Below are 25850 nucleotides of genomic sequence, written 5' to 3'. Positions count from 1 at the left end.
TAATTAAATGTGTTGTTCACCTTCGTGACTCTTGAGATCCAGAGAACAATTAGTAATTCACCAAATCTTAGAGCATCATGTTTTAATTTCCATGAGCCACAAACACCCCTTATCTAGGTTAATGTTAAACTCATATAGCTGATGGCATCAACGATTGCGATTGGTCAGAGATGTAGGAAATCTCTTTTAAAAACAAAAAAAAAAGCAATGGCAACGCTTTGTCGCCATGACTGCCACTCAGCAGCGGAATAGACTGTAGAGGCGCAGGGCGCAGTGGCTAGCAGACGACAGCCGCTTGCGGCCACAGTTTAAGGGTAAACATGTAGCCAACTGGCCAGCCACTTTTCTACCACCAATTGGCCACGCCAAGCTGGCATCTTTCATCAGGAAGGGATCCTGTTTGCTTGGTTTAGTAAATTTCATTACGCCGAACAATTTGTTTCCAAGCAATGCACATTTCAAGAAACTTTTTTGCTATGTTTCGCTACGTTCACCGCAGTTGAAGCTCATCACAAAAATTTAAACCAGTCTAAACATAATTGGCACGAAAATATTTAAAACACACTATCCACTAATACCCTAATGCGCCTGGCTATCTGTGATTTGTCTGTATGGAACACTGAGAGACCAGCAGCCAGGACAAGGCTCTTGGAGAGAGGCCCATACCAGAACTGGGCACCGGCTTCCAAGACAACGGAAGTTGCTCACCAGTATTTCTGGAGACAAGTCAATGGTGTCCAAAGGGGTCTTTGTTTGGTTAGGGTACCTAGAGGCGTCTCTGAGCAACCGCACCCCACATTCTACTCTCAACTTAAATGCGGCTTGGACACAACCACCCTGGCTGGAATAACGGTCAGGGTAGCTGCCTGGTTCATTATTCGGCGTCGGACTGGCATTGTTGCCTTTGTCTAGCCCTGATGTTGTCCGAGACAGGCTTGCAATAAAGGTGGACAATGGAGTATCGGGAAGCGATCTGCAGGGCCATTTTTCTGCCTTTAGTATGGTTGGAGGTCCCTTTTGTTGTGAGCGACTTGTCTCCAGCTACTCGAGCATTTTCCAGGAACTTCAGCAGCTTGCTCCAGCTGTTTGCATATTCCTTAACATGGCAGCCAAGTTCTAGTTTCAGGCGTACTTTCCAAGTGCCAGTCCAGGCTGTCGCCAGCTGGCTGGGCGCATTCTGGCCCCAAGCTAAACGTAACTGAACTCTGCACGGCGATCATGCGCCGTCAATCCGACCAGCAATGCACTTGTTATAAAAGCCTGCATACACTATTGAAGGCTACCATTATTTTTAAACAAGCATTATATCTACCTACATGCAGAGTACAGATGTTATAAATCTGCACTGGCATTTCAAGATAGCGGGACTTCAAAAAAAAAAAAATGCACATATTCGTTGTGCACAGCACTCACCTTTGGGCAGAAGGGGATCTCCATGAGAGACCTCACTGCATACTTGGTCCTGGCGACATCCTTCGCATGCTGGCCCCAAGCCTGCGGCAAGTCTGTGCTTGACAACTGGAAGCTCTTGCATCCTGTTGGTTTTCAGCAGACAGCAGTGCAGTGCTTGCATTCGCTTGACTTTCTGGGGGCAGCACAAACACACATCTGTTATATCTCTTGCATTCTACACCACTTCTACAACACCTCGTAGATTTCCTCACTTAAATCAGTTCTTAACTACGGAATGCCTAGGCAGTGCAACATTTCATAACAAAGCTACCTTGCAGATTAAGAGAACGATGAAGGAACTGACGTCTAATAAAACGTGGTTTATCGCCTAAACCCCCCCCCCCCCCCCCCCGTTAAAAAACAACGCAGTGTAAACGTGCATTCTTGCCCTGCAGGGCACGTGCAGCACAGAGAGACAATCTCCCCTTTGTTCAGAGTGAGATGCACCGTATGCGGATCGCTGTGCAGAGCGCAGGACTGGAGGACGTATCCGACGATGCGGACGCTGTCAGCCGTCGGCTCCGGGGCGACGCTGCACTCTATCACATGATCGGACTTCGATACGTCTTCGCCTTCAACGAGGCATCTCTTGCTCTCGCCGATATGGCTGATTGTTGTTGCCAGTGACAAGGACACTGAAAAGCAATGCGCGAGTTCCATGAGTACGGTTTCTCCAACCTAGGAAGCGCACAAACATCGCCACACCGCGTCAATCACGCACGACCTGGCACGCGCAGCCGGAGCGACGCGGCCAATCGCGAGCGGCTAGACGTGGGTTGGTTTTTGCTTCGAACGAGATAGCGGCGACATTTAAAGCAAGGCGAGACAAGCAGGGACTATGCAACCCCCCCGCAGATGCTTTTCGAGCAGATAACTATTATCCACATACCTTTCACGAGCCTCAAGTCTTCGTCCTCTTCGCGACTCCAGCAAAACGGACGCCACCAAGCGGGAAAACCGGGAACCAGCCGGTCCAGGTGGCTCCGCGCCCCTCCGCGTCTCTGGTGGCTTTCGCGGACACGTGTTGTCGGCGCGGTGGCGAACAGTGTAATTTCACGAAGGTCCGAAAATTTCTTAAGTTTGCCTGAGTATTCATCAGTGTGGCGAAGCCTCAGTAGATTGTTTTCTTCCATCACGTGTTTTCGATTTCTTGGATGGGGAGGATTCGCGGAAAAACGTTTCGATTTCTTGTCTGTCTCGAATCGCGTTCAAAGTGACGACTACTGGGTAACTGATAAGGGGTTTCTTTATAAGGATGTAGAACAGTGGGAGGACGACGGACGAGGCATTTCACTGGAGGGAACACCAATGCTGCAGTCAAGTGAATGGGAAGGTTCGATAGCTGCTTCTCTTGATTTTGGTTGTGTTCGATTAGCTTCAAGTTTGAGCCGCCCACGCCGGTCGGAGCGTTGGCTAGTCATCTTGGCTGCCTTTCGCCGAAAAATCCTCTGGACCACTCTGAAGGAGTTGGGCTGATTTCGCAATTACTTGATTCAGGAAAACCTGCTCGGTGCAAATGATGAATGAGGGAAATTGTCTGTTTTCAAAAGGTGGGGACGAGTCTCGCAACGTTAGAAGCTGTCACGGCATTATGATCTATCGCGCCTCCGATATTTATATTATACCCCCGTCGAATTAAGCCAGCAGCAATATACGTCTACATTGCTCAAATTGTCAGGCCACAAAAATACTCATTTTTTTTTCGTTCAGGATTCGAAGTCAAGTTCAACGCCAGTGAGGTTCTGCGTGAATCTCCAATGAAGGCTCTCTTCACTTTGTCCGCATTCGTCTCCGTGCTACCGGCTAGAACCATTTGGCTAAGTTTAACTTAGTATCTCTCTGTCTGTCAAATATACTTTTATTCAGCAGTTCACCTAATGGCTAGTTAACTAAGCTCATATTTCAAACCAAAGAATATACTAATATCGCTTTGGTGGGACATATTACGTAATATGATACATAACCCGCTCGTCAAAATGACTCCTCGAATGCTACTAAAACCTGGATTAAAATACGAGTATCAGCTGCTTAGTGGGGGTGCCGGCGGGTTAACATGCTCCTTGGCTCAAGAAGCGCTTGCTTAATTTTCGTAATTTTCCTTCAGCCTGTGTTGTCGACCGAGCAGACGACTGAAGCTGTTTCTTAAACGCGGATACGCACAAAAGCTCGATTTCGCGGACAGATAAGTCGCATGGTCGAGGCATGCGAGTTGGCTAAAAGTTACTGTTGGTGGGAGAATTCTACAGTCATTGCCGCTTTCCTTAGATGATCAAAACTGATTAGTATATTACCGTCTCTCCAGAGCCCGTAGTTTCGGTTTCGAACGAAATCTCCGAAACGAAAGTTTGACTCGAAAAGAACAAAAAACACACTTGGAAAACAAAACTATGCTCTGCTATGTTATGGGCACCGGCTACACTTAACCGTCTCAGTTCAAATACCTATAAGATTGGGCATTAAACAAAAGAAAATCTGTTAAATTGAACGCGCCACCTGTTCAGGCGGCCCGGCCGAGCCGACGCGACCTGGACTCAGCCGCCATGTTTGTTTGGTGGTGGCGCCCCCTATAGGTCGCTGGAGTTGCGAATAGCGGCGGAATTGTTATTCCCGCAAAATAGTTGCGACGGCGGCCGCTAGCCAGCGCCACCATTCGATCTGCTCCCCAATACTTGAGCCATAGCTGCCAGAGCAACGCCTAATTTGGGTATTTCGGACACGCCAAAGTTTGGCGTTTCTCTGGTTCGCCACAGGAGTGCCGAAGTAGTGCTATACTTAGGCCAGAACTGCCAGAGCAACGCCCAATTCGGGTATTTCGGACATGCCAAAGTTCGGTGTTGCTCTGGTTCGCCAAAGGAGCGCAAAAGTTGGTGCCATACTTCAGCCATAACTGCCATAGTAAATTCTAATTTGGGAATTCGGGGCATACAAAAGTTTGGCGTTGCTCTGGTCCGGCAGAGGAGCGCAAAAGTTGGTGCCATACTTTAGCCACAATTGCCATAGTAAATTTTAATTTGGGAATTCGGGGCATATCAAAGTTTAGCATTGCTGGTCCGGCAGAAGAACACCAAAGTTGGTGCCATACTTGAGCCATAACTGCCATAGTAAATCCCAATTTGGGAATTCAAGGACAAAAATTAGGCTTCTCTCTGGTCCGCCATAAAGTGCCAAAGCAAGCCCAGAGGCATGCCAAAGTTTGGTATTTCTACGGTTTGCCCCAGGAGTGCCAAAAGAGCCATACCTGAGCCAAAGCTGCCAGTCAATCCTAATTTGGGGGTTCAGGAGCATAAGAGTTAGCTCTTCTCTGGCTCCCCACTGGATTGTCTAATATGTGCCAAAAATGCCACAGAAAGCCCAGAGGCATGCCAAAGTTTTGTTTTTCTCTGTTTAGCCACTGGAGTGCATAAAAAAGTGACATGGATGAGCCAACGCAAGATTGCTGAAAATGCCAGACTTCTGCCACATAAACCTGAAATAGCACACACACACCATACCAAAATATGATTTTTGGAATACTAGACCCAAGCCAAAGTTGGTAAAGTAGGCATCTCTGAAAATGACTTAAAATTACCAATTTATGCCAATTTAACAATTTTGGCTGCATCAATTGGATTGTTATTACATATAGACTGTTTCACCTTACAATAACGTGAAGTTGATGGACTGCATTGACATGGGTGTGGGGGGGAGGGGGGCATAATCATGCAATAACTTCACCATGCTGGTCTGCCTGGGATAGCTCACAGCATCCACTGCAGATCATTGTAGAGTTAGAAGGAGTATAGCTTTTATTCCTGCATTAAACGATACATCACCACTAGTTAACACCCATTGAAATAAAAACACCTCCACCAGTGGTGCTAAAAAAGGGCAAAAACAAAAGACTGTGGTCACGGGTTTTATTCTTAAAAATCTTCGTCGCTCCAGCCACCGGATGCGGCAACCTCGAAGAGGTCCACAACATCGAACGAGGCTGCAGCTTTGCCCGAGGCTACAGCGTCGTTCGAAGCTGGAGCCTCGCTCAATGCTGCAATCCTCCTCGAAGCTGCAGCATCTACAGCGCCCAAAAAGCGGGAACGCCGCCCGCCCTCCCGGTCCTTCACACCGTAGAGGTAGACCCGGATGGCCGCCTCTACCTCCGTGTCAGCCGCCTTCGTTTTTTTTGGACAGCAGCTAGAACACCAAATACAAAACACAGTAATACACAAGTTAGACTAAAATTGTTGTCTCCACCATTACGCCATCCCATTAACAAAATATGCTGTATGTTATCTGACGAAATGGTGTAATAATGTGCTTGAATAACTGGAAGATGGTTCCGTACAAAATATGTTTGTGCTATTATTTTCTATCTGTGACAGCTATATTCAGACAATTATGGACACGCTTCGTCCAAGGACGTGCTATCACGAGGATTACAGCAAAACAAAAGATGCTCATACACACTGTACTGCAATGCTTTTGCTTGCTTTTGTGCACTGCAATTTACTTTGCTATATGAATGCCTCATAAATGTTTGTGCTAGTAAAAAAATTAATTGTGCATTTTTACCCATTTTTTTACACAATTTTTAGTTAAACACAAAATTAGCCATCTATAAACAAAAGCTATTGAGTGCATTTTAACGCATAAAATATTAGATTTGTTTCTGAGCTTACCAAAGGGCTTGCATTTGTATCATAAAAAATGCACATGAACAAAAATGATATGGAGTAAAAGCTGTGGGAATTCCTGTGATCTCTCTTCCGCGATGGCTCTGATAACAGCCGCGGGTCGGAATGCTCGACCTTCTTCACCACGACCTCCCGACTCGTTCATGAAACAGAGGGTCCCCTGTCTTAGAGGGCCCCCCCCCCCTCACTCTCTCCCGGTGGTTCCTCTTTCCTTTCCCCCGCTCAGATGCAAATCACTGCTGACAGGCAAGAAGGTTTTGCCTCCTCTTTTCCCACTTTCACGAAGGTGACCCGTCCGGTGACCGCGAAATAGAAGGATATCTCGGTGACTTCTCAGATGCTTCCCCAATCTTGGCTCTCCGGAACCCTGCATCTCAGGTAAGGACCTTTTCTTACATTGCAGGCAAGGGGGGGGGGGGGCATTTTGGATGGGAACATAGTAGTTTGTACAGGAGAGTATTCTAACAAATACTCTTGGACTCCGTCCTTACTCTGGTATGTGTGTCTTCTCTTCCACTATATTCGACAATCAAACAAAGAGTCGATCATTAGCACAGACAGAAGAAATTTATTGAACCAATCCTCAGCAATGATGTGGGACCGTGCTACTAAGCTTGGTGTCTCCTTCGAGATTGCCGCCGCTGTTGAAACGGCCCTCTGGTTACTCTATCGGTACTTCTGCTCGAGATAACCAGAGGGTTATCTTAACAGTGGTGGCGATCTCAATGGAGATGTCAACCTAGTAGCACGGTCCCACACCTCTGCGTCAATGTAGACAACATTTAAGGCCACGTTACATTGGGTCGGTTTCATAAGTTATTTCCGCCGTCGGTGCCTATGATTGACTACCTTGTCTCACTCTCTCGAATATAGCGGAAAAGAAGACACTCGTACCAGAGTAAGGACAGTGTCCAAGAGAATTTATGAAAACACTCTCCTATACGAACTACTATGTCCCCACCCGGAATGCTTCCCACGCCGGCAAAATAAGATAAGGTCCTTACCTGCCATACGCGGGGTTTTAGAGAACCAAGATCTAAGAAGCATCAAAGAAGGAGCTGAGACATGTCCTATTTCTTTTGCGATCACTAAGCAAGTCCCCGTTTCCGAAAGCGGAAAAAAGGAGGCGAAACCTCGCTTGTCTTTCGTGAGCCGCATTCGAGCGTGGGGCCAGGAAGAGGTCCACCCGGGAGAGTGAGAGGAGCGTCCACCAAGACCAAGGACCTTCCGCTTCACGAGCAGGCCAGGGCTCACGGCGAAAGAGGCCGAGCGTTCCAACCTGCGGCCAGTATCACAGCAATCAAGGAAAGGAGACCACAGGGATCCCCACAAAGCCCATAGAGAGACATGCTTTCCTACCTTTACCAACCCACTCCTTGTTCTTTTACCAATTTCGATCAATTAATAAGAAGTATAAAAAGTAACACTGTTGATACTGTAACTTTTTTTATTTGTTATTCCAAGCAATTAAGGTAACTTACCATTTTACTCTACTAATTGATATTTTTAATTCTTATTATTTATTTTATTTGACAATACTATTAGTCCTTACAATGGGGACCGTAATAAGGGTGAGCAACATAAGTGAACATAAAATAGTTACGCAGAACATGGTGTACAACGTAACATTACCAGCATACTTTATGGTTATATTATCAGACACAACGGAAACACACTCAAGAAAGAAATACACAAAGCACTGTGAGCAGCAGATTTAGATACATAATTTTTACAATAACTTCTGCAGACCTTAGTTCTTAGTTTTTCCTCAAACAATTATAAAATTCAATGGAATTTCTTATGACAGTATTAACCACTATTCTGTAAGTGCATTTGTTTCCATTTTGTGCTCTAAATGGGTAACTCATATTTTGATGCTTTGACTTGTAATACCTCGCCTTGCCACGACCCCGCAGATAGGATCAGTGTTTTTTGTAAATAAAAAAATACTAGATTAGCAAAGAAATAAACAAAATATCCAACTCTATGCCTACGGACCTTGAGTACTCAAGCTGAAGCTAAAGATTAAGCAATTACAGATCCAAATACCTCCTTGGCACAATATGGCCTAAGTTGCTCTTGCGCCATAAAACCCCAAACGATCATCATCATCCAAATACATCCCCGAGACCAAAGTATGGTGAAAAATAAAAGCATTTTTTACATTAAAATATGGGGCACACTCTGCATGTTTTCAAGTAGAAGCTTCTTCTAAATGTTTGCTTTGTGTCGAAACATCAAGTTCATTGGGTATTTAAAAAAATTACTAGACATCCATGTTCAATAAATAAAGCTGTAAATGACAAAAGTCATACCCTTGATGACGGAAAACAGCTTCGTTCCTTTAAATGGCTGCTTCCCCTGCCGCCCCACGAAAGTAAAATGCGCCTGAACTTCTTTTTTGAGGGTTCGCTTCATGATGCAGCGAACCGCATCCTTCACTCCTGTTCCACCCATTAGAACAAACCGAGCTCTCTGCAATACGAACAAAACACAAAATTAGTCATGAGTGCTATATTTTCTATATCAGTTTAGGGAGCTTCACGTGCACAGTATAGCAGTAGCGTAATGTAAAATCTTGCTAACAGAGTCCTAGACAAATACCGTATTCACTCGAATGTAACGCAAGTTTTTTTTCAAAATTTCCCTCACCGAATTTGGGGGTTCGCGTTATAATCGAAATGCTTCAAAATTCGCCTTGGCGGTGTCGCCGCACAGGCTCTTTAAAATAGCTACGAAAAATCACGCAATCTTTCAATCTTGTGCTGGCAACATATACACGCTGGCAACAGCCAATCCAAGTCTATTCTTGTTTGCGACTCGTTGCGCCCATGTTAGGGTTACCTTACCCATGTGCCCGTGTTTCGCGGGCTGCTGCTTCGTGCTTCCGCAACTGGACCCGAGGAAATGGCAACGCGACGAGCTCAGTACGACATTCACTTTAAAAGAAGTGAAATTTTGATGGCTGAGGAAATCGGAAACTCTGCCGCGGCTCGGCGGCTAGATGTGACAAAATCGACTATCTGTGGGTGCAGGCTCCAGCATGAAGCGCTCTTCAAGTGTGAGCCCAGTCAAAAAGGCTTCCGCGGACCTCATTGTCTCAGGGGGAACACTTGATTACCAATGGCAAAAGGGATGAGTGAGCAAGCTCATTTTATTTTTAAAAACTGGCAGGTGTTGGCCACTATGTGCAACAAATAAATCACTTTTTTCCCCTCACTTTACTCGCGTTACATTTGTGTTCTTTTATTTTTTTTTTGCTCTGTGAAGTCATCCTTTGCGTTACAATCATGGTTGCGTTACATTTGAGTGATTACGGTATACAGATAGATTATGTTTTGTTTTTCACACTGAATTTGAGCACGTGAATTATCCTGAGCTAGTACACTAAAGGTGTTTTATGAACACTCACATTATATGTGAGCCAGTGATGTGATTGGCCTAAGCCATTTTGGAGCACCTTTTGGAGCAGCCTAAACAGTGTTTTAGAGCAACAAATGTGGCCTTTGGAGCAACGCAAACAGTGTTTTTGTAGAAAACGCAGCCCGATGTTATTGTTTTCTACGAAAGTTTTCCTTGTGTATTTTGTAATCATGTTCATCACGTGCTAAAGCACGTGTGTATATTTTCTTTTTCTTTTGATCGTGTGGTTTTTCGCTTTGGCACGTGGCGTTCGATCCTCGTTTTTGTCTTCAGAGCACCGATAAACCTCGGAGTCGTTCAGCCACCACCGGACGCCTGTCTTACTCGCGACGGGCTTTGCCACGTCGTAACAGTGGCGACGAGGATGGGATTTTGCTCCAGGGGATCCTGTGTATTTTCGTAACTACGGGGATGGAGACAACTGGACGCCTGGTCAAGTCAAGTCCACCTCCGGGTCGCGAATGCTGACTGTCTCAACGCCATCAAAGGTGGTACATCGCCACGCTGACCAAGTACGGAGGAGGATACCGGAAGAGGATCACCTGCTAGACCAGCAGGCCGGTACGCGGCCTCCGACAACATCATCAACTTCGGCGATCACAAACGATGAAAGATGAAAGATGAACGGCAGGGACGGTATCCGGTGACGCAGGGTTTCCAAGGATAACCAGCAACGCTCCAAGCATGGCCCACCATCTGCCGCATTTTGACGATGAACAAGATAAGTGGAACGCTTACCTCGTGAAGATAGAGTCATATTTTGAAAGCAACGATGTGGTGGATGATGCTAAGAAAAGGGCTCTGCTGGTATCAGCGCTGGGAACAAGTACGATACAAGTGCTTTGCGGAAGGGTGGCGCCCAGGAAGCCAAATTCGCTAACGTATGACGAAGCGGTCCGTGCTCTGAGCGATTACTACGACCCGAAACCAAATGAGATTTCGGAGAGTTTCAAGTTCTTCCATCGATGCCAAGAGGAAGGAGAATCAGTGCACGCATTCATCGTGGAAATAAGAATTGCTAATAACTGCAACTTCGGGACGACATTAGACAGGATGTTACGAGACCAAATCGTTTGCGGCGTCAGATCAAAGAATCTGCAGAAACAGTTGCTGGCCAAACGAGAGCTGAGCTTGCAGGACGCCGAAGCACTAGCCGTGGCAGCAGAAACTGCAGAAGCCGACGCACAAAAAATGTCGCGGGAAAGTGGGCCATCCGAAGTACACACACTGAAGGGTCAGCAGAGGATGCCTCCCGCTGCCAGGACATCGCTGCATTCACCAGTAGGCTGCGAACGTTGCGGTAATGCCAATCACAGCAGTAGCAACTGTAAATGGCAGAAAGCAAAATGTTTCCAGTGTGGCAAGCAAGGGCTTTTGGCTCGCAAGTGTTGTAACCCTAAGAGTGCCAAGGGACAAAACAACCAACTACAAGCAGTAGAGTCCCTGGACGAAGATGACGACAGCCTGACCACACAGATTTGGAATCTGATAACCCTAAAAGAAAGGAAGCTTGTGCCGCCAGTGCGACGCACGTTCACGTGGGGTGGAATTGATCTGGTCATGGAAATTGACACGGGGTCACCTGTCTGCGTCATAACGAGAGAAATGTACGAAAGGCATCGGAAAACTTGGCCAAGACTTCAAAAGCCTCAAGTGAAGTTGGGTTGCTACATGGGATCAATTCCAGTTATCGGAGAGTTAACCATGAAAGTTGTATACCAGTCGACTACCGTACAGGGTATATTGACCGTCGTGGATTGCCGAGGTCCATGTTTGTGCGGACGAGACTTGATTCAGAAATTGAATCAACGTGACGTACCTGTTTTGAGCCTGAAAGTAATCCCGAAATCTCCCTGTGATCAGCAGCAAGGTCTCCAGAGTCTACTGGACGAGTACGAATACCTCTTCTCTCCAGAGCTTGGAGTCATTCAGGGACCACCTGCGCATCTGTACCTCAAGGATGGAGCAACTCCAAAGTTTTGCAAGGCAAGGTCTATTCCGTTTGCCTTACGAGAGAAAGTATCCCTGGAGTTGGATAGGCTCGAACAGGCTGGCATTATTTCACCAGTTGCCTACTCTGAATGGGCTACGCCCATTGTGCCGGTTCTAAAAAAAGATGGGTCCGTACGTATTTGTGGGGATTTTAAGGTGACACTGAATCCTGTTTGTGCGTTACAACAGTACCCGCTCCCTGTTATCGAGAACATGTTTGCTTGTCTGAATGGCGGTGACCGTTTCAGCACACTGGACTTGCGGGACGCGTATAACCAAGTGCCTCTCGATGAGGAATCGCGGAAGCTTGCGGTTATCAACACGCATCGTGGCCTCTTTTGCTATAACCGATTACCATTTGGAATAGCCTCAGCGCCCGCTATCTTTCAACGCAAGATAGAAGGTGTCCTCCAAGGTCTTCCAGATGTGCAGGCCTACTTAGATGACGTCACACTTTCGGAACAAAGCTCTAACGATGGAACAAAACTGAAATGTCTTTTGCAGCGATTCCGAGAGCACGGGGCGAAGTTGCGCAAGGAAAAGTGCAGATTCAGGCAGGAATCGGTCACTTACCTTGGTCATCAGATTGACGGAGAGGGACTGCACCCAACAGAAAAGAACCTTGAGGCCATCGCTGGGGCTCCGTGTCCGAAAAACGTGAGTGAACTGCGCACATTTATCGGCATGTTGACCTTCTACAGCAGATTTCTACCACAAATGTCTACACTGCTATCACCGCTGTATCAACTTTTAGAGAAGGGTTGTCGTTGGGTGTGGGGCCCGGCACAAGACGAGGCATTTATGAAAGCAAGGAAAGCTTTAACAACAGGAAACGTGTTGACCCATTTCGACCCAGCGAAAGAACTGCGCTTGAAGTGTGACGCGTCACCATACGGTGTTGGGGCCGTGTTGTTTCACCGTGTAGGAAAGGAGGACAGGCCGATCGGTTTCCGCTCACGTACCTTAACTGCTGCGGAAAAAAATTACTCCCAGTTGGAACGCGAGGCACTCGCTCTCATTTTTGGTGTGACCAAGTTCCGCGATTACCTTTTGGGCAGAGAGTTTACCTTGGTCACTGACCACCAACCACTCCTGGGATAGCTAAAGCCGGGCCGGCCGACCCCTGCCATGGCTGCTGCAAGGATCCAGCGTTGGGCACTGCTGCTTGGGGGCTACGAGTACAAGCTGGACTACCAGCCTGGTAAACTGATGTTCAACGCAGATGCTTTAAGCCGGTTACCGCTACCGACTTCTAAGGAATCATGCAGCTCAATGGAGCTTCCGGAGTATGTTTTAGCACTACATAATTTTGACGAAGGGACCGTAACCACCAGAGAACTGAAAAACCTGACTGCCGGTGACGACGTGCTTCTAAAAGTTAAAAGACACATCCTAGATGGATGGCCAAGGAGCCGAAAGCACCTAGAAGTCGAATTACAACCATTCTATGACAAGAAGCTCGAGCTCTCAGTAGCACAGGACCTCGTGTACTGGGGTCACCGGGTCGTGATTCCAGCAAAGGCGAGGGAATGATTGTTAAGTCTGCTTCATGAAACCCACCAAGGAGCATCCTCAATGAAAGCGGTCGCGCGGTCAAAGTTCTGGTGGCCTGGTCTTGACAGGGCAATTGAAAGCCAGGCGGCAGTTTGCAGGGAATGTGTTCAAGCTATGCCTATGCCAAGTGCGAAAGAGCCAGTTAATTGGCCCGAGACCAAGGAAAATTGGTCAAGAATACACATTGATTACGCTGGGCCAATAAAGGGAAAAATGGTACTAATTGTTGTCGATTCACACAGCAAATGGATCGAAGCCGTACCATTGTCCCACGCGACCACTGAATCAACGATAGCAACGTTACGTATGTTGTTCAGTCGCTTTGGAATTCCGCGCACGTTGGTGTCAGATAACGGAACTCAGTTCACAAGTCAGGAGCTTAAGACGTTTGTCACGATGAACAACATTTCGCATCTTCGAACCGCTCCCTTCCACCCGCAATCTAACGGTCTGGCAGAAAGGGCCGCGCGCACCGTCAAAGACGGGATTAAGAAGATGCGAGGCGAGAACTTGGAAACTAACCTTGTTCGGATGCTGTTCAATTACAGAAGAACGCCACAAGCCTCCGGAAGATCCCCGTCGGAAGTCCTGCTGGGCTATCAAATTCGATCGAGGATCGACACCTGCTTTCCATCGGTTGCACGGGACGCTACGAATGATGACCCTGGATGAAATTTTGCTCCAGGGGATCCTGTGTATTTTCGTAACTACGGGGATGGAGACAACTGGACGCCTGGTGAAGTCAAGTCCACCTCCGGGTCGCGAATGCTGACTGTCTCAACGCCATCAAAGGTGGTACATCGCCACGCTGACCAAGTACGGAAGAGGATACCGGAAGGGGATCACCTGCTAGACCAGCAGGCCGGTACGCGGCCTCCGACAACATCATCATCTTCGGCGATCACAAACGATGAAAGCCACCATCCAGACGCGCCGACGGCAATCCCAGTGGAACTCCAGGAAGAAGCGACGTTACGGCGTTCCAGCAGGACCCGAAAGCCCGTCGACAGGTTTCACTTCTAAAGAAGAGAGAATTGTAGAAAACGCAGCCCCATGTTATTGTTTTCTACGAAAGTTTTCCTTGTGTATTTTGTAATCATGTTCATCACGTGCCAAAGCACGTGTGTATATTTTCTTTTTCTTTTGATCGTGTGGTTTTTTGCTTTGGCACGTGGCGTTCGATCCTCGTTTTTGTCTTCAGAGCACCGATAAACCTCGGAGTCGTTCAGCCACCACCGGACGCCTGTCTTACTCGCGACGGGCTCTGCCACGTCGTAACAGTTTTGGAGCACCAAAAGTGGCTTCTGGAACAGCGAAGATAGTGTTTCTGAGCAGCAAAAGTGGCTTTTGGAGAAGATATTCTTAGAAAAATAAAAATATTTGTTTTAGGTGCTGTAGAAACGAAGGCCATTTTGTGTTATGTTGTGTTGTGATGTGACGTTTTGAGACGGAACTCGCTGCTTGTGTTCTTACTGCTGAGACATCCCTCAAGTGTACAGTGCTGTAGGCAATGCCGAGCAATTCCGAAAAACCGTTTGCCTGCGTTTTACTGGTTCCCGACGAGACAGATTTTCGTCAAAAGTAAGCAAACGTAAAACAATGGATTGCAAGTGTCTCGGCTGGTGCCTCTGTCATGCAATGATGTTCGCATGCACGTGAGGACAACTACGACAGGCGTGCAGTTGTGCGTGCCTCGTCGCGCGAGCGCAGACAACGGCCTCGCCACTGGAGTTCATGGGTGCATCTCCATGCACCCATGAACTCCAGCGGCCTCCACCTTCTCACTTTGACATTTTATAATGTGTTATACTCTTGAAACTGCTAACATACAATCTTCCAAGCTAATTTCATCTTATTCCAACTGCCAGCATTATGCTGGATAGCCTGGAAACTCTAGAATGTAGTTCATTATGCAGTGCGCAGAAACTATTTGCTCTTAGAAATACTTTGTGGAAATAGGGCAAACATGGTTGTTAGTCCCCTTTTGCCAGATCATTTGCCATGATTTGAGAGACTCCCTTAATATGGGAAAGGGTGGAAGTAGAGGAGTTTTATACCACAATCAACATGTTTCATGTTTTGTGTGGTTTAGGAATGCACAGGCATACACTATAAAGCATACAATGCCTCCACTAAAAGAATACATTGAATAGGAATGTTCACGCTGGTGCACACAACAAGCATCACGGAGCAAGTCAAAATTTCATGTCTTACTGCACGATACAACACATCCCATGCACCATCCATACCAAAGTTTTTCTTGAGGCACCATCTTGGAGGACCTCCTCCGCGGCCTGGAAATCCTCCAGGGAGAACAGAGGCAGCTGAATTGCCTCTCCACCTGGCTCGGTCCTCCTCGGAAGTTGGCCCTACAGCTGGGCCAGCCGCAGGCACAGCTCCTCCTGGCTTTCCTTGAGGGCTGTGTTCTGTTGCGACAGCTCACGGAGCTGCTGGCGCTGTTCCAAGAGCAGCTTAGTACCTGTGACTCAAAGCCTGATACAAAAAAGAGAAATATTTAAAAATGTACAAAGAAGGAATGACACTGCATTGTACTTCCCGAGCGTCGGGGTAAATAAGACAGGAACTGGATAGTTCAGGTTACATACAACCAAAGCCATACTTGAACTGGGCATCTACGGCTCAGATACAAAGTATATGCATGCTGAAAAATTTCGTCGAAGTGCAACAATTTTCTTGTGGAAAAGGCCATCCACGACATTAATAAGCACATCCATGGGTTGCAGAGGACTTTACTTGGCAGGAGGGAAAGGGCAACAGAAACTTCATGACACCACTACATAATATAAGAAGCCCAACTTTTCTTACTATTGCTCTTGGGTGAAAATGAATAATACATCGGATTTCTTGTTTAAAAACAATTCTGGTTCTGCTATAGAACCGATTCTGTAAATGTCATGACACCAAAACACCTGGACTTCTTTAACATAATAAATGAGCATTATTGGCCTGCTTGTATGATTGCAGAATTAGGAACTAATTTGGAAGTTCAGAATTGGCTAAACAACCTGTGAGTGCAGGAACTGTTGCTGGGGGGGGGGGGGGGGGTTGGCAGTCTGAAGCGCAGCTTGCTGGCCTTCCTGCATCATTGGTAGGTGGCGATAAAGCTGAAATGCAGACAAATATATATTGTTACCTGGTATATTATACAGGATAAGGAATGTACAATGAGCAATACAGTTAATATGAACATGACAAAGGTGATAATGCAATTAATGTAAAGGAGCAAGCCAGGTGGACAAGAATAACACTAATAATCCCCGGAGAAGAAGAACAAGGAGGACAAACACAAATCTCCAAACACAGCTACCATAAAATACCAGTGGAGTGCCCACCTCACTTTCACTGAAAACTGGGTTAATCTAGACAATGGCGCTTGTCAATGGTCAAATCGGGCGCTGAACGTACAGATTGCAGAATTTCCAAGTTTGGAAAGTGTTAATAATGGGTGCTTGAACGAAGTGGGTGCTTTGCGCGTTAGTTTACAGTTTGCAACTGGTGTGCAAATTAAACAAATTGGGCCTCTTTTTAAACGTTTCCCTCACACAGGGGTTCTCTAACTTTTTGGTTTTACGAAACCCCAGGAAGCTTCAAAAACTGCCACGGAACACTGCTCCCCCCCCCTCCTCTATATTTGCCGACCGAGAAGCAACAGATGCAGAATTGTAGGCAATTTTGCTTGAGTTGCTTCCCATATATCCCCACCATATCAATCGCGATGTCAGTACAAAGTGAGATGAAGGCACTTTGCATGGTCCTGCCGTGCAGCCTGCAGCGGGGGAGGGGGGATTGGGGGGAGGGGGGGATGGCGATTTGGGTGTTCGCTGAACCCATGAGACCAGCTCGTGAAACCAGTGTTCCCCAGAACCCAGTTTGAGAACCCCTGCCCTAACAGAACATTTGCTGACGCATGACAGTGGCACTTTTTGCAGTTTGCTCCTCAAATAACAAGGACAAACCCAATCTGTTATCGTCCAAATTGGTGCTTCCAATAACATTCCCACCACACAAGTTGTGTTAAGGCCTGAGTGCATTTGACTTCTCTTTATTCCATACTATCTTACAGCACTTCTTCAAAATTCTTGCCAGCCTCGTGTTGGTGGGAATCACGTAGCAGTGACTGATTGCTTTAGTTTAATTATTGAATGCTTTATGTTCACTGATGAAACAAAACATGAATACTTCTGATTAGCAAAGATATTTTTTTATAACTTTGATAAACTAGATTTTTTGAAATTTCCTGCTGGTGGGCTGCAACGTTTACAGGGCTTGGCTTGAGCTATGTGGACAACTAGAAAAGAGATGAAACGGAATAATTAGCTAGCTGACTAAAAGGTTTCTGCAAACTTTTTGAAGTTTAAATAATATCTTCCGTCATGACGAAGTTGGACATTGACACTCAACTTCATTCTAGTTTAACCCAGGGGTACAAAAAGCCGGGGTTGAGAGGTGACGTCTGGGGGGGAGGCCTCAGAAAGCTGAGCCGTTGATTGCTTTGATACTGCTCTAAAGCGGGGAAGGGGACGGGGGGGGGGGGGGTAGGGTAGGTAATCGGACGGCGTTATTTTAGAGGTCGCGGGTCTACAAAGTTTGCGTAACTCTGGTCTTAACCAACCATCATGTGAAATGTCAATCCTTGTACACACCTCGTAACTGAAACTGAGCAGGCAAAGAGCAATGGTGATGGTGATTTCTTCGCTCTGTACTGGCTCCACAACCCAAAAGTTCATGCCGCAGGTGACGAAAGGCAGTGTGATGATGGCACAAAGCACAAGGATCGACGTCATGGGCATGTTCTGCTGGCTCAGTTTTTGTTTGAATCCATGTACTAAGATGACATTTCTTGCCGCGTAGCACCCACTAATTATTTAATCAAAATTTCATGTCACAGCTACATAATGAGGTCGAGCATAGATTCTCCAATTACATTTTGTCCCAAAAAGTTGGTTAAGATTTAGATGGAAAATTAAATCTTAGCTAGTTAGGTAACTAATGAATCAATTGAGCCTCGTTTCTAAACTTGCCCCCAGGACTAAAGAAAACCTGCAAGTTCTTTCTTTTTTTTAAAATCCTGGTCCTAATAAAAACACTTTGTATATATCTATCACAATAACACCTAGCCTACTCCTTTATCAAAAGAACTTTGCATTATTTGCTTGCTTGTATGAGTCCAGTATTAGCAATCAATTTGGAACTTCAGAATCAGCTAAACAACCTGTGATCATAGAAGTCGTTGCAGGCAGTTTGTGGTCAAAAACGAAGCTTGACCTTGCGGCGTCAGTGGCAACTGGCGATGAAGCCGAATTGCAGAAAAATATACATTGTTACCTGCTAAAATATACACAATAAGGAATGTACACTGAGCAATAAAATTAATATGAACATGACACAGCTGCTCATTCTTATAGTTTGCTCTGACAGAACATTTGTTAATGCACAACAGTGGCCTTTTTTGCAGTTTACTCCCAAAAGAACAAGGACTACCACAATCTGGTATCGTCCAAGTTTGTGATTTCATTGACATTTCCTCTACACAAGTGGCGTTGAAGGCCTGAGTGCATGCGACTCCTCTTTATTTGGTGCTTTCTCACATAACCTCTAGGAAAATTTTGCCAGCCTCGTGTTGGTTGGAATGTCGTAGCAGTGACCAATCGCTTTAGTTTAATTATTGAATGCTCTAATGTTCACTAATGAAACAAAACATAAATACATCTGATTGGCAACAATATTTTCTTATAACTTCTGATAAGATGTGGGTAGAAAATTTATGCTTTTGTGCCATAATGTTTTCAGAGTTTAGTTACTTGTAATTTTGAATGCAATCCTAAACTCCTATTAAGCCATAATCAGCTAGCAGAAACCTCACAAACTGCAATGTTGCAAAAGACAGGACAATGCCAACACAGACCATTAGTAACTATGGTGGAGGTTGATCAAGTATTCCCATGCATTAAAACTAATATGCAGTGAGTTGTGAGCCTCTGACACAAAGACATAAGTACTAACTGTGAACGCGGCTTGTCCACAGCTTAACAGTCACTATGCAGAGCTCACCTTTAGAATACTGGTGGCCAGGCACGATGCAAACACAACGATATCTTGATCACCCTCACATTTTCTTGCCACACACAACGACAGGGTCAGTCTTTTTAAATGCGCTCGTCCTCCACAAAGCTTCAAAAGTTCTGTGAGGTCTCTGCAACTTTTAAAAATTAACCTGCTTGTTTTCCTAATATATATCAACAGCTCCGTCACCTGCGATATGCTCCTGCTCTGACCGCTTTGCGTTTGTAGCCGAATAAATTACTTTAAGCATGCTGACCTGCATCAGCGAGCAGGTACATGGAAAATCCTGCAATATCTAACCCCATCTCTCCCGTTGTCTTAGAACTACCACCCCGCCATCTACAGGCCATTGGGATTGTAAATATACCGTAACAAAATAATCACAATTGAAAGCTTCGCATAGTAATTCATACTGTTTAAACTAGAAAATATCTTACCTCTTGGGCCAAATACTCCACAGGCAAGGCCAGGAGCTGAAAGTAGTGGTTTAAAATTGAACTCGTACAAATGACAGAAATTTTAACAGCAATAGTCCCTCGCTCGCATCTTTTTATTTTCATTGGGAATATCAAAAATTTGTTTGTAAGCTGTAGATGATAAAGGATAGTATGCACCACAAAATTACAACTTGGTAGGTTATCGTTAATGTCAACTCACTCAAGAAGTGCACCAAACAAATGGGGAAAGCTAATCATACATATACATTAAGGTATATCAGCCCATGTGCAGTGGTGCCAATTTCCCGGTTTTCTGAACGTTTCTCTCAGTTGACTAGAGCAAGAAGTTGCTGCTTTGTGGGCAGTGAGATTTTAAGCAGTTCTTAAAGGGGCCCACCACAAGTTTTTACCGGTTTGAAGTTCGCGCTGAAACGGAGCTCCATGAAAGCAGGAATACCAAGGAAAAAAATATTACAGAAATTCGCAATATTTTGCGAGTTATTAGCAAATTAAATATCGCAGAAAACAACTTTTAATAAGCAAAACATTGCGCTTCATGACGTAAAATGAAACAGCTTAGCGATTGGAGCAAAGCGGTTGGCCAATTGGACGCGAGTTTGGTTGACAGCCCGTCGGCCCGGTCGGCTCGTCGGCCATTAGGCCTAGTTGCAACCATCGTAGCTTTGGGATCGGGTTGCCATCATCGATGAATTTACCGGGCTTATCGGATTTTGAGTGCGGATCTGGGCGTTGCGCCGTACGAGGACACTCCACGCTAGCGCCGCGTCTTTGCCTCAGTCCGCTTCGACAGCCGCGGAAGACTCGTCTCCCGCAACTCCGCCACCGGAGCCACCTCGGCGAGTAGGAGGCACAAACTAATGAGCGTTCCCGTTGGGCACGATATAAGCTGGGTCCCGTCGCCGCACTTCACTCGAACAGTGAAAAGTCTGTCACAGCTCTAGAAGAAAATAAGGGTTCCCCTCTCTCCTCTTACTGCTTTTAGTTGACCGGGACCGGGGGCGCACAAGTGAAAATACGGTGCGCGTTGTCTGCACCGATCACTTGTCGTCTGCTCGCGATGGTACGTCGCAGACGCCGCTGGGAGGCGCGCATGAGCGACAAGGCGTAACGTCCCTGGATATTTTTTCGTTTTTACAGGTAGCGACAACTTTCCTCCTTTCCATCTACGATTCCTCTTTCCCCCAAAAATTTTCTCCTCTCCCTCTCTAGCGCCGCCATTCGCTTCCTAACGTCAGACGGGAGGGCGGTTCCGCTGTGTTGTTATGTGGTTAGCAGTAGCGTAGTCTTCCTTGTTTTGGTAATTTTCAGCGCGTGAAATTAATTTGGATATCATCGGGTTACTTACGTGAATCGAAGGTAAGCTGTTATTTCCGCAAAAGCACATATATATATATATATATATATCAATATTTTGCCGCAATCCCTATCATACCGCAGCGAGAGCTTTCGCGAGCAATGCTCTCGGCGCTGCTAGATATGTGCGCGCCTGCGTTACAATAAACTATTTATATTTGTAATAAAGACAAATGCCTTGTGAAAATTTCATTCCGTCGTGGATGGTTAAGCTATTGTGAGAACTCTATTTTGTTTGCAACCATTCTCCCTCGTGGCGAGCGTTGGTAATGCTACGCAAACGCGTTTGGAACTCATTTTTTGGGGTGTATCTACATGACTTCAACACGCATTTTGTTATAAGTACTAGTAGCAGTGTTTAGATGGAAAACAAACGTCGTGCGAAGTAGTGACCTTGACGAGTTTGGACTATGCGAGATCCGTGCGGATTAATTTTGCAGCACTTAACTCACCAGTCCCAAACAATATTTCGGGTGAAGTTACGCCATCGCACGTGTTATTCGCACGTGCTATTTCTTGCGATAACGGGCAATCTCGTCCTCGAACCTCTACTGCGGAGCCGTGTTTGGTCTCAAATAACTCCGTGAAGGATTCTAGCCGGCAACTTTCGCTGTTTTTGATTGCTGGATAGCATACCTTCAGCGTGCAGTGAAGAAATGTTGCGTACAACTTTTATTATTTTGCCGCATTAAACGGTGAATCCAAGACCAATTTTATTAGATCGCGTTCAAAGAATTCGTTATGAACGTGTTTAATGTCTCTGTCTACTTTTTTCTGCCTAGCTTCCACTGTAACATCCACGTAGATATTTTTTTAGACAAAACCCCCGAGACTGGGGGAAGGAAGGACAACACAACACGAAGCACATGCATTGTGCAGACATTTTTGTTTATTTCAGCTCTTGTCGTGCGATTATATATATATATCTCAAAAGACAAGTGTTCTACTCCCACAAGCTCCATTATTCCTCAACTTCGCTTTCTATTCCTAATTCGGACCACAGCTCTCTCAAAAAGTGGTGGTAAGCCAAAGAAGCATGAAAGGCGTTTTCGGCTCATACTGTCCTCGGTAGCAGCTTTTCGTGTTTCGTAGAGGTTCACTGCGAGACACTCACAGCTGAAGCGGCCAATCGGTGGCTTCATCCATTCACATCCTGTCCCTTAAAAACTCAGGTTACGCGAAAAAATTTGCCGGCGAACAACCGGGTTTTCGAGTGAAAAACAACAGGCTAAAACGGCAGAGCACCGATGCGGTATTTCAGCTGAGACCGAGTTCGGCAGTCAGGCGCGTCAGGAAAAACATTGCATGTGTACCTATGTGAACGTGTGTGGAAGAGGTAACTAGCTCAGAAATGCTCACCTCACAAAGCTTGCTGCTTCTGGTAGGGACAAAGTTTTTCCTCCCAATCATGTGGAGCCATGCCTTCTGCCTCTTCAGATCGACTTTCCGAAGCAGAACAACTTTTTTCCACTACCAGAACTCTGGCTGCACCCAAAAGCGCAACACCCCGTCATCTAACACAAACGCTTACTACTTCACTTGCCTCATTACGGTCGAGAAACACCAGGACGTCAAGCTAAAGTCGTCGGCGAGTGTCACGAAACACGCGAGCGGACGGAGCAGCCGAGCAGCTTGGAAGCAAATGGCGGACGGAAGTGGCGACAATTCCGGAAATCACGTGACATCGCTCTCCTCCAATAGAAACAGGTGTCGGCGCGGCAAAGAATGACGGTACTTGTAAAACGCAGTGAAAAAACATCGAGGGACTTTAACAAGGCGTTGTTTTCGCCCTTTTTGAACTTTACTTTGCAACTTTATTACCTCTATAAAAATGACTTGTTAGAGAAATAATGGCGGTTAACGTGTGATATACTTTATTTCGCTTCAAAGTTCCTGGGACGGCTCTCGCCAATCACGAAACCCAGAGAATGTGACGTATAGTGAACGGGAGCGCCGTTATGCGCGCGCATTCGGCACCTCGCGGCGCCACCGTCGGAGGAGGTGTTTCCGAGTTGTCAAATTAAAATGTGATGCGCTAATATTTTCAAGCTCTTTCGTTGTCCACTGGGTTTCCGGGACCACTAGCGTGTAGAAACCGAAAAAAAAAGTCGACGCTCAAATACTGTTGGAGGCCCCCCTTTAAGTCATGCTAGCATTTTCCTTGGCAGCCTAAAGTGTTCTCGAATTTAAATTTATCACTCGTAAATAGGTTAATTCCTGAGGTAAGTTATGATAGTGATTTAAAAATAAACTCTACAGCACCCTAAATGTAGAACTTACCTTAATCAAACAATTCTCCAGGCCCAAGCCTGTCATGCAGTATTAAATAGCTGAAGCTTTGACTGATTTGCAAATTATTTGTCATCATCCACTATCATCTATTCAACAAAATCAGTTCACGCATATGGTTAATGTCATCGAAAATTGGGTTGTGTGTATGTTTATACAATCTCGAACTTAGTCTGCCTCAATGTGCGACGAACCTCCCAGCTGTAGATAAGACATTTAGCCAGTGCAGTAGAACCGCTAGCCTGGGGTCTTTAACGTGCACCACGCAGTGGTGATACACGACCGTACGCCGGTACGATGCTCATCCAGATCGAAACGGGCAGCAGTGGGGGTTGAACCCAGGATCCTGGTTTCCGCAGCGCGAGCCTTAACGTCGTCATTAGTCATGGACACGGACAGGTATCTGGCTGCTTCATTATAGCTGACACTTGCAAGGTTGTCCTTGAACTTTTGAATCATTTCAAACACACTTCTTTGTGACAAAATACTTGACACTAAGCACACCCACAGACCACAAAAACAATAGATCTATCCCACTCATGCAAATCATTAGTGAAGCAGCCATTGTTTCTCGCATCTCAGTCACAAATTAATTTAACACATTCAAACCTGCACAGCAACGACTGGAGACGGCGACCTCCAAGGAAACACTGATAAGACTGTGCCACCAACAGAAGTTTTTAAGGTAACACTGTGGTAATAGTTTCTGCACCATCCTTGTTGATACGTAGGGTTGACATCTTTGCTTTACTCTCAGCAAAATCATTGCGCGAGAGCAATGATTGCAACGTCGAACTATGCCCTATAATTCAGAAAACATGAAGGCTATAGGGTTCTAGACTTTGGGACTGGTTACTGAAAGTTCCAAAAGATGTTAGACGAGTCAGATACCTCTAAAAAAAGGTAAGTTTTTGCAAAGCATGTCAATTCGGCCACTTAAGCCTTAAAGTGCCACCGAATATTGCACTAAGATCCGAATGATGGAAGCGTATATCGGCTGCATGTATGGCAAGACAACACACATGGTAACACCTGGTAAATACATTAAAGGGAAGCTGAGGCGGTTTTGTATTTGAGAAAACCCACTTATATAATTTTCATTTGACCTCCAAGATCTTGAATATCTAAATTTTTGTTTTTTTATTTGGGGCACGCAGGCCACTGAAGGCCCTCCTTGCCAGGGCGTAACATCACAAAAGGAGTGAAAGTAAACATCTTTGACAGAAATCTGTCTGGTTTAAAAAAATAATAAAAAAAAAATCTCAAACCAAAAGCTCAGAAACTAACAGTTGCCACAGTTTCGAGGTCTACTTGACTCCTTCTTCAGGGGGTGACTAAATGGAATGGAACAGTGAGAGCTTCGACCTCTTCTTCCTCTTCTACCAAGTCTATGTTTTGTTAAAGTTATGCAGGCCCTGGACGTGAACAGATTGTAAGGCCCCGAGGGACCTGTTAATGTTCCCCGACGTAATACCCAAATATAATGATTAATCTAATACCCCTGTCAGACGGCAGCTAAAATGACATTTACGCCAAATGACATTCAGTGTAAATGTCATTTAGGCACTGCCACACGGCAACTCAAATGGCATTTAACCTAAATGCCATTTCGAGTAAACAGAGTTCCCCAAACTCATTTACGGCTCGCAAAGCGTACTCTCGATGGCAGCGCTCGACACATATTACGGGATTGTTTTAAAAAAAGAAGGCATATATTGCGGAAACAATTTTTACATGTTTTAATTACGAAAATAATTTCTTTAACGCGTATTTCGCACGCACTTTACGTTCCTAGTTGTTTAACCTACTCACGACTCCAGTTATCCAGTAGGCCTAATGGCTCTGAACCGCTGAACCTGTCGCGTGCTGCATGCTCGCCTCGGTCGGCTCTCGGTTCGTTGGTTCCGCTTGCGATGCGCTCCTCATTTACGCGTTTTTACGATGTCGGAAGGAGTGCCTGCCGACAGAAAAAGGCGACCTGTCCCGCGAGACGTCGGTACTCAAAGTATGTGAGACGAGCACCTCGAATGTCTTCGATAGCAGAAGCGGAACGGCGGGTTCTGCACCGGCCTAACGGCGATTTTAGAAGCCCTCCGTTTCCTCAAGATATACGTCGCACTCCATCACATTGCCGAAACCTCAAGGAACATTTTTGGGTAAGATATAACTTTCACGGTGGGCATAACCAACAGGAGCACGCGAAACAATTAGCGGAGCGGACGGTCGTTTTGTGTGTGTGGGTCGTCGCAGCACTGCGTACCCCGAACGAGTTCATTGCACGACCGGCTTGGTCGTGGTTTATACTAGCTGACTTCGCCTAGCAGCGCTTTAAATTTCGCGTTTGTTGATCTGGCAACAGCTCGCGAAGTTAGCTGAATCTTTACTTGGCTGCCGCGAAGTAGAGATTCTGGGAAGAATGCAAGACGACAAAAAGTGGTTACTTTTCTTTAAGTGGTACAAGTGTTGTAAATGTCCTGTTGTTGTAATAAACGTAGTGTAGGTAATCGCCACCATGACTTCTTACCGGCTTTTACATTCCCATTTACATTCTCCAAAAAGAAATAAAAAGAAATGC

The 25850-nt window shown here is 45.8% G+C and overlaps 1 long non-coding RNA gene across 1 annotated transcript; it reads right to left on the bottom strand.

Moving 5' to 3' along the window:
* Positions 1–15437: 15437 nt before the first annotated feature.
* On the bottom strand, positions 15438–22641 carry LOC121836296. The gene is made up of 4 exons (XR_006077862.1): positions 22346–22641; positions 19613–19648; positions 16118–16216; positions 15438–15584 (listed from the first exon to the last, which is right to left on the bottom strand). It is a non-coding gene; the product is annotated as an uncharacterized LOC121836296 (long non-coding RNA).
* Between the last annotated feature and the right edge of the window lie 3209 nt (positions 22642–25850).

The sequence above is a fragment of the Ixodes scapularis genome, unplaced genomic scaffold (genome assembly GCF_016920785.2).
Source record: "Ixodes scapularis isolate PalLabHiFi unplaced genomic scaffold, ASM1692078v2 PGA_scaffold23__2_contigs__length_901104, whole genome shotgun sequence".
Classification (NCBI taxonomy): Eukaryota; Metazoa; Arthropoda; class Arachnida; order Ixodida; family Ixodidae; genus Ixodes; species Ixodes scapularis.
Note: the sequence above shows the minus strand (reverse complement) of the source record. Positions and strands in the feature narration are given on the sequence as shown.